The sequence below is a fragment of the Pyrus communis genome, chromosome 16, assembly GCF_041283825.1.
Source record: "Pyrus communis isolate YQ-2024b chromosome 16, ASM4128382v1, whole genome shotgun sequence".
Classification (NCBI taxonomy): Eukaryota; Viridiplantae; Streptophyta; class Magnoliopsida; order Rosales; family Rosaceae; genus Pyrus; species Pyrus communis.
Window position 1 is genome coordinate 10,663,972 of NC_142580.1, and position 9,635 is coordinate 10,673,606.

The window sequence follows — 9,635 nt, forward strand, 5'->3', positions numbered from 1 at the left end:
TGTTTTGGCTTGACGGCTTTTTCATGATAAACTTCCTACTGAGGGTGCGCTTCAACGACATGGTATTTCTTTGGCATACATTTGTTGTTTATGTCGTAATTCTGAAGAATCTACTGCTCATCTTTTCTTCAGCTGTCAGATATCTAGGCAACTTTGAAGGGGGTTAGCATGCCATTTTGGTACCTCTTTGCCTCTTTCAGATTCTTTGGATGTTTTTTGGGATATCTATGTGCGTACGCCCTTTTCCCAACAGTTGCACAATCTCTGATTTTTTGCGAGTCTCTACCATTACGGCTATTTGGAAGGCTTGAAATTAGTTTATTTTTTATGGCTGACCACTCAGTTTTCATCTTCTCTGCATGTCTATCAATTCTGCGATTGTTCATAGTGGAAAGTTTATTCTTGGTTACTCACAGGGTTTTGACACTCGGATCATCTCTTCAATGGGGATCTGACCTATCTCTCGCAAGGCACCTACTATTCTTCTTGTCCTTTGGTCTCCTCCTTGGTTTCCTTAGATTAAACTTAATACAGATGGTTTATCTAAAGGAAATCCCAGTCATGCTGCTTGTGGAGGAGTTTTCAGGAATTGCCATGGTCATTTCCTTAGTGGTTTCTACCAACGAATTGGTTATAGCAACTCTTTTTTTACACAATTATTATTGGTGTATAGTTTGCATATCAACTGAGTTGGCATTGTCTTTGGTTGAAAAGTGACAATTGTAGTGTTATTTCTGCTCTTTAATTGTCTGATTTTGATCCTCCATGGCCTTTTCGTATGCAATGGTCTAGTTGTTTGGACCGCATTCAGAAAATAACTTCCTACTCATCTCATATATATTGGGAGAGAAATTTTGTTGCGGACAATTTTGCTAACGTGGGCTTGTCTTCTCTAACTTTAACTTGGCATGATTCTCCTCCACCCGCGGCTCATGCTGCATTGTTTTCTGACTATGTTGGCTTGTCTGGTTACCGCTTCTTAAATTAATGTGCATCTTGGCATCCATGTTTGTCTTACCTTCTTTTTTTTTCCCCTAACTTTGTGGTGTTGCTCAACTTGTTTTGCAGGTTTAGACCTTTAGGATTGCTTTTAGAGGGGTTAGACTTCATGTCCCCCCTATTTTCTTTGTTTCTCTCTTGTTTTCGTTTCTAGAAGGGTACGGTTTATGTCCCCCTTTCTTTTTCATGTATTGTTTTTGTTATCTCTGTTTTATGAGAGGTAAGGTTTATGTTCCCCCTGACTAGGTGTAACTTCTTTTTTCGTTATCAATAAAATTTCCCTCGTACCGTCGAGGTTTCCAAAAAAAAAAAAAAAAGAATCCACTGACTTGAGTGAATAGAAATACGGGAGAAAGTGGTATTTTCATTTCATCTAACCGAAGGGTCTCGTAACTGGTATAGTTAATTAAAAGCATTCACTCTTGCATTTAAAGTACTAAATCCAAATCTTTTCTCGGCTATATATATTTCTTGCTTTAGAAAAAAAGTATTTTTGAGTGACAGGTGTATTCAATTGAGATTTTGAGCGACTTTAAATCTTTTTATAAATTTGGGGTATTCAATTAGTATTTTAAGTGATTTTCTGAAATTCGACGTGTATTCAATCATGATTTTAAGATAGTTTATTACAATCCTTAGAAATCTGGGTGCATTGAATTAGGTTTTAAAGAAGTTTATAGCATTTTAAATGTCTTCAATTATAAATTTGTTTTAAAGAGTTTAAAAAAATTGAGGAATTTGAGGGAATTGAAGAGATTTGGTAGTGTATTTTAAGTATTCACATATCTCACATCTTCACCTGAGATTTCAAGGGCATTGAATCAAAATTTTACATGAAATCTCAACAAAGCAATTAAACTCCATCAAAATCCATATATTTATAAATCCAATAAAATCCATCAGAATCTCAGTTGAATACACATTATATTAGGATTAAAGAATATAATGCTGAAATTCGAAAACATAAAAATAAACAACCACAATTTCAATCTCCGCTCCACGAGAGATTGTTCAGTGTGACCGGCACATGGAGATGTACATTATGTGTCACTATACAAATAGTGGGATATGTGTGTTAAAAAGTTAATAACTTAAAAAATAAAATTTCTCACCACTTACATAAAAACACATGATGTACTACTCGTGTTTCCGTCACACTGAAAAGTTTATCTGGCAAAGCTTTGAATTCTCTAATGTCTTCCTCTTTCTTTCTATCGGCCATGTATGTGCATGGGATCCGGAGAGTCGTTCCTCCTTTTCATGTTTTTGCCGCATGCTCCCTATTTATACTCCTCTTTTCCATATTTAGGCCTAACTACTTCACACAATTTGGGCTTAGTAGCACCGGCCCACTTTCGACTACTAGCACAAGCCCAACACAGCTCCTACAAATCCTCCTCGCCGGATCTTCGAGTCGTCACGTATTTTAATCTAAAGTTCATGTTTTTATCAGAAATTTTGTGCTCATTTGGAAGTACTTTTAAAATAACTAAAAGTGATTCTAATGAAATTATTTTTAGAACCAATTTTTAATAAAAATGCAAGTGATCCTCAAAAAGCACTTAAAGTGCTTCAAGTTATGTGCTTCTTGTATGAAACACTTTAAATGTTTTTAGAACCTAAAATTTTTTTTTGCTAAAAGCACTTTCAGTTATTTTAAAATCACTTCCAAACGAAATCTATATTTTCTTGTATGAAACACTTTAAATGTTTTTAGAACCTAAAATTTTTTTTTGCTAAAAGCACTTTCAGTTATTTTAAAATCACTTCCAAACGAAATCTATATTTTCTACAAAACTTGCACAAAATACATTAAATCCAACAATTTAATACAAAATTATGACCAAAATAATAAGAAAGAAAATATATACACAATAATATCAATCTAACAACTCAATTTAGCAATTTAAGGTCTCAAACATAAACCAATGCTTTCTTCTTTGTAAGTCGGCTTTTTTTTATTTTATTTTATTTTATTATATATTTTAGAAGCGATAGTGTGTTTTGTTATTAAGAACAAGCAAATACAAGAGGTGCTAGATGGGTACAATTTCTTCAATGATCAATTTCTTGATCTAGAGATAGTTCGCACAACTTGCAAAGATTTTAAACCCCTATACGGCTACCACAATAAACCAACACAAATAGAAGTCTTATGAAAAATTATCACAAAGACAGTAGATACGACATTCCTAACACCAATACCCTGACATAAAGCTATCGACAACGAAACCACATAAATCGCATAAGCGACACAAACATATCACAGGAGCAGCACAAAATCTACTAATCTAACCCTCTCAAAACGCTACAGAACAAATACTTAAAAATTAACTAAGGACAATGACGTGTCCACATGAAAGACACGAGTACAAACGTGGTAGGAGGTGTGGGTTGCAGGACCACATGGGTGTGTGGGTAGCAAGGACAGAGGCTTGGTTGCAGATCCCACGACACAACAGAGCCACCATGGACATCGTCGTCCTCGCCACCAAGAGCCTAGAGTAACCTGCACAAAATCTTTAGCACCAAAAGCTGCCAATGGTTTCCACCTACTGGGAAAAAGATAAGATTTGTAAACACCAAGGCCACATGGATTACAACATAGCAAATTGAAACAGTAATTCACATATTGAATCAATGATTTGGGCAAGTGTGCATCAAATTTCCAACGGCAATGACGAAGGCCTCAACCAAGAGGCCATGTTCTTCACCGTAACGACATTGTAGCCAGCCAGCACCACAAACCCAAAACTAAAGGATCGAGTTGAAAGTTACAAATGGTGTCCCTCAACATACCCAATCCAACCAATAGAAAGCCTCAACGGCTTCAGCTCTGCAATTCAAACCACCTGCAAGAGTAAGATGGGGATGTTTCAAACCACCACGTACACTGTACACCCGAACTACCACCGCCGTGAACACGACCAACACGCTCAATAGTGTAGGAGAAACAAAATTAGGCCGTTATCGATAGGAAGGATAATAGCCTGACTCCACCCAACTAGAGAAAGGTGTTGAGACGTGGATAAAGGAAGAAGAAACGAGATAGGAGGAGGGGAATCGGCGAGAAGGTAAGAAATGAGAAAAAATAGAAGGTTGAAGGTGAGGGAGGACAGATGGAGAAGAGAGGGAGGCTATCGACCATGTTAGATGTAAAATGACACCAATGTTTGTGAAAATTATAAAGAAAACAAAATCAAAATACAAAAAGTTGGAGGCCTGTTGGTAATATAAGGCGTATTCATCCAAACAACAAGAAGAAAATTAGATACTAAATAAATAAAATGAGAGGGAAAATTAAATCAACAATACCATTCAAACAACCTAACAATACTCAAAATGAGACTTTACATAAACAATATATAATACGTAAATCTGATTAAAAACTACTGAAGCTTCGTGCTATCTTACTGTTATCGTTTGGTAAATCAATGATTTAATTTAACGACTTTGATTCATAATGTGAACCAAATCATGTTTTCGTTTGAGTCTCTTTCCATTCAAAACGAGAAGGATGCTTCGATGTTTCATCATTCTTTATACAAAACAAGAAGAGGAACACAAATGAGATTTTGAATGATAGGCACCTCCAACATCATAACCAATTTATAGTACGAGTGTATGTATGCTCTCCTTCGAAGGTTCCCACTAAACTACATTATATATTGCAGCCTTTGACTGGTTACTTCATGTGTCAAATGTACAATGATTGGGAAAGAGATTCTTTCCGAATCTCTTCCACCAAGGTCACCAGATCAAGTGATTCAGGCATTTAAAATTTCATTTAGCTGCCAAAAATTATTATAACTTTTAAGGGATCAAAACAGGTGGCCCGTTGGATGAAATTTCAAAGGCCCAGATCACTTGATCCGGTGGTCTTGGTGGAAGAGATCTGAAGATGATCTCTTTCCCAATTAGTGGTCACAAGGGCACATAGCCACGTCATACTTGCTGACTAGGAAAATGATAGGGGAAGAATTATATGTGTGTGTTTGTGTGAAATATGTCAAGAAATGACACCGTAAATAGATGAACAACGATTTTTTTTCGTTAGTTAATTAGTAGACAAATATGAAAATTTGAAAAACTAGTAAGTCAAAAATGGCGAACAAAAGGATGTACCGTTAGCTAAGCTAATAAGTCAGCCACAATATCGTCTAACGTACAATACAAGTATATGCGATTGAGTATAACATTATGCATTTTAAAAAGAATCCAGATACGATAAAAATACAAAGCATGAACGTTTCATATTAAAACTTGTTTGGCAAGATCATCAAGTTGTGTATGAACATGCTAAGTTCATCGTATTTGTGCACCAAATTTGAATTCCAAATGAAATGACGTGATCATTAGTTGGTTTTTTAAAAATATAATGACCTTGGTTCTTAAATTATCTAAAATCAAATCGTTTTTTCTTTTCCTAAAAGAAAAAAGATTGAGTTGAGCAACCAAATAATCAAACCCACAAAACCACCACCGAGACCCATGGTTCAATGTGTCACGGTGTTGACTTACCTCGCCATCAACATCAACAATCAAGTTTTATCTCATTAAGTGGATTGGCTGTATGAATCACAAAACGTCATTGAGCTCAATTTTGCACTAAGCCTTACCTCATCATGCTACGAAAATAACCATTTCGAGTCTTCAAGTCTTTTAACCAACTTAGATTATAATACATCAATAGTACATTAGAGAGCGATGAATTTGGGTTAAACCATAGAAGGACTTAAACCTAAGAGTTCTCGCTTACAAATAACTCTCAAGCCCAACCATCTGTAAATATCAGAACCTGTATGTTATAAACTTCTTATTTAAATGTGATTGTGTAAATCCTAGATTAGATTTGATTCTAGTTATTCTTCCTTATTAGGACTTGTATTCCTTGGAGGAGAAGGATTTCTTCCCTCCTTTATTACTATAAATAAAGGCACTGCGTAGGGGTAATAACACATCCTCTACACAACCCTACAAACACATTTTTCTCTATCCCTCTCTCTCTCTATATATATTTTCTATTTGTTGCTGGCCCCCTCCCCTGTCAAATAAATATAGGCTATATCATGTTATTAGCACGCTCCTATCGCTCCGCTTAGGAATCTGACGTGTAAGTTTTTTCTGTATCAAACTAGTCCATCAATATCATCACGCAATTAGGTTCTTTCAAAACAATTATTTTTATCTCAATATTTTTGTAGCCTTGATGGCATGAACATTCACCATAATGCATGACCTAACTTTACGTTATTCAAATTTTAGATTCTACATAAATTGTGTATACATTATATCCATAATTGTTGAATTATGTGAATTTGATATTGCCATGAATTGCATCAATTATATGTCCATGCATTAAATTATTTAATTGAATACGCATTGAATTAATCTGGAAATTGAACAAACAAAAAAAATTTAGGGTTTGCCGAATTCAAAACCCAAGCTTACACGAACCCAGCCACCACATGCAGTCAGCCACGACCTTCTGCCGTCTCTTTGGGACATCACGACTTGCAGTCATGTTTTGGGACCCAACCATCATCGAAGACGATTGGTTTCTCAAAAAATTTGATAACCATAGGTGAATTTTCAAAGGATTCTTCGAATCCTCACAGTTTCTTATACCCTGCTCCCCCTTCCCGCGATGTTGAAACTTTGGTTTCCGTCCAAAACTAGGGTTCCAATTGAACCTCTGTGCATCGCCATGCTGTGATCAAGCAATGGAAGTCGCCTGAAGCGACACCGGAGATTTTTCCGGTTCGAATCCCACACCCAACGCCGTTAGGGTTTTCTAGGTTTCTCAACCTAAGCCCTAATGGGCATCGGACCTTCGAGCCTACATCGCACATCACATTTTTGGGCTTGCTAGTTGTCTTTGCTGCCACGGCCCAAATCCAAACAACCTATTGGATTGATCTGGACCCACAACCCGCGAATGACACCAGCCTAAGTGGGGTTTGGTGTCCCCCTATGCTCCTCGTTGCACCAAATCCTAGCCCAAATGCTAGTGTATCTAGGTCCGCATTGCACCGAATCCCAGCCCATACGCTGGTGTATCCGTGTACACATTACACCAGATCAGAGCCTTTCACGGGCCTCTATTTTTTTGGGCTTACGCCTGCAATCCATTTAGTTTGTGATGCTGGGCCTGCGTGCATGCTAGGTCCAAGCCCAACCTAGCCTAAGTTTTTGGGCTTGGACCACGACACCAATTTGCTTAACCCACCCATGGGTTTTTGGTCCTTGTTTTTGGGCCCCGAGCTTAATTGTTTAATTTTTTAGACAATTTGGGTTTTTAAATTTTTCACCCACACTTTAATTTTGGCTCAAATTCCAAATAATTAAATCAATTCTAATTCTAAACCTGAAGATTTATTTGCATATTTATTGTTGCAGATTTATGTATATATATTTGTGTTTGTCTACAGGAACATCTGAACCCGAAGTTCATAATTCTTTCGAAACCTGAAGTTTCTAGAAACATGTCTTGTTTAAAAACCTGAAGTTTTCCTTAAAAACATCACCCATGAAAACTCGAAGTTTTTTCATGTAAATCTAAACCAGTAAATGTCTATTAGAACCTGAATGTTCTACTTATATGTGAATGGATTGATTTTTTCTCCATTATACTAACCACATTCTTGTCCATTTATTTTGTGATAGGGACATGTCGAATTTGAAGAAACTCGACTTCATTGCTTTAAAAGTCTTTGAAAGAAATTACCTCATGTGGGTCCAAGATGTGAAGCTCCACCTCACTACAAAGAATTTGCGTCTCGCCATTGAAGATGAGACGGACAACCCGATTGGCGAAGTTAAGAAAGCTACTACCATGATCTTCATCCAAAGACATATTTATGATGCACTGCAAACCGAGTACCTTGCTGAGGAAGATCCACGAGCATTTTGGGTCCCTTTGGTTGATCGCTTTGATCACCAAGAGGACATCTTCTTGCCTGAAGCAAGACATGACTCGCAACATCTGCGCTTCCAAGACTTTAAGTCTGTGAATGAATATAATTATGAAGTTTATTGAATCCGATCACTTCTCAAGTTTTGTAACGAGAACTTGACTGAAGAAGATCTCCTGGAGAAGACCTATTCAACCTTCTCTGCTACCAATATTGTCCTGCATCAATAACATAGGGCTCAAAAGTTTACTAAATTTTCGGATTTGATCTCTGTTTTACTTCTCGCTGAAAAGCAAAATCAGTTGTTGATGAAGAATCATCAAGCTCGACCTATTGGGGCGAGTGTTATGCCTAGCCGACCTCTTCACCAAATCATTATTGAATGCGACGTTTCAGAAACTTGTTCAAGGAATTAGTATGCGTAAACTTTCTGAGTTGTAACATTGTTAGTCCTTGAAGAAACGAATCCACCTCCCTAGAATCGTGAGATTTCGGTCCATTATGCTAGTTTAGATGATGTTTAGTGTAGAAATGAGATGATCGTCAACGACTCAATGATGCATTACCATATGCAATATTTACTGAGATTATGTTAAGCAATGACATTGAACCTCATTTCGTTGATGAATGTCGACATAGAACTTATTGGTCAAACTGGAAACAAGCAATCCAAGTCGAACTCGATTCGCTTGTGAAACGTAAGGTGTTTGGACCTGTAACTCATACTCCTCCACATGTGAAACCCGTTGGCTCAAATAGGTTTTCGTTCAGAAGCATAATGAGAAGAACAAAATTGTGCATTACAAAGCTCATCTTGTTGCACAAAGCTTCTTACAACGCCCCGGGATTGACTATGATTAAACTTATTTATCTGTTATGGATGTGATTACATTCCGGCTTCCATGCGCACGACAACTCGATTTGTCTTGGTCATCCCATACCCGGTGACCCACCACAAACCTTGGGTTTCATCTCTGCAAAGTATATACCTTGTTCTCTACAAAAAAAAAAATATATATATATATATATATTGGGGAAGAAGCAAATCTTTGTCCATCTGTGTTAGGAATCAAAATTGAAAAAACAAATTGAATTTGTATAAAATTGAAGAATTCGTATAGGGATTTTGGTTTAGGGGGAGCAACATCGGGCTGGTGGTTGCCTTCGATGAGGGCTGGTGGTTTCAAGAGGGAGTTGCAAATCTTGGAGTTGTGAGGGGAGGGAGAGCCAAGAAGGAAGCTTTTATTTGATATGGCTGAGTTTGTGTTGGGCGCAAATGAGAGAAGAGAGAAGGAAGGGAGGGCTGGGTGGGAGCGGGGTTGGGTAGAATAGGCCCCATATATATATTTTTTTATTTTAATTCTTAATTTTTAAATTTAATTTTTAAAAAAAAAATTAATATCCACGTGACACTTAGTCATTGTCCATGTGGACATCACATCATCAGTTAACGGAAATTTTAATAGAAAATTTAACGGATGTATGAAAGTGTCCCATAATTATGACTTTAGGTACCATTCTAGAACGAAAAAATCATGATGTAAAAAATTTTAAAAATTAAGAAACTTCAAGGTAGTAAACTGATATTAACCCTAAATATTTACTTGGGTTACAATCCTTTGTACGAAATTTCATTAGCTTACAAAAAAAGAGCGTAAATGACTGTTTTCTAGTGATGAGCATGTACTTTTGCAATTATTATATTTTCAATATGTCATTTCA

The 9,635-nt window shown here is 36.7% G+C and overlaps 1 long non-coding RNA gene across 1 annotated transcript; it reads right to left on the reverse strand.

The window, feature by feature from the left end:
- Nucleotides 1-3,036: 3,036 nt before the first annotated feature.
- On the reverse strand, nucleotides 3,037-4,261 carry LOC148689954 (uncharacterized). Its single transcript, XR_015957968.1, has 2 exons — nucleotides 3,799-4,261; nucleotides 3,037-3,554 (listed from the first exon to the last, which is right to left on the reverse strand). It is a non-coding gene; the product is annotated as an uncharacterized LOC148689954 (long non-coding RNA).
- Nucleotides 4,262-9,635: the final 5,374 nt, after the last annotated feature.